Consider the following 351-nt stretch of genomic DNA (forward strand, 5'->3'; position numbering starts at 1 on the left):
GTGGTGAACAAGCCTCTCACTCGGAGGCTTAGCTGCAGTCCAGTACTCGCCCAAGTTTGAAAAATCCAACCGAGTGAAGAGCAACCCTCTCACTCGGGGGCTTAGCTGCAGTCCAGTACTCGCCTAAGTTTGAAAAATCCCATCGAGTGAAGAGCAACCTTCTCACTCGGGGGCTTAGCTGCAGTCCAGTACTCGCCTAAGTTTGAAAAATCCCACCGAGTGAAGAGCAACCCTCTCACTCGGGGGCTTAGCTGCAGTCCATTACTCGCCTAAGTTTGAAAAATCCCACCGACTAAAGAGCCACCCTCTCACTCAGGTGCTTAGCTGTAGTACCAGTACTTGCCTAAGTAT

This window comes from Triticum aestivum, chromosome 4D (genome assembly GCF_018294505.1).
Source record: "Triticum aestivum cultivar Chinese Spring chromosome 4D, IWGSC CS RefSeq v2.1, whole genome shotgun sequence".
NCBI classification, from domain to species: domain Eukaryota; kingdom Viridiplantae; phylum Streptophyta; class Magnoliopsida; order Poales; family Poaceae; genus Triticum; species Triticum aestivum.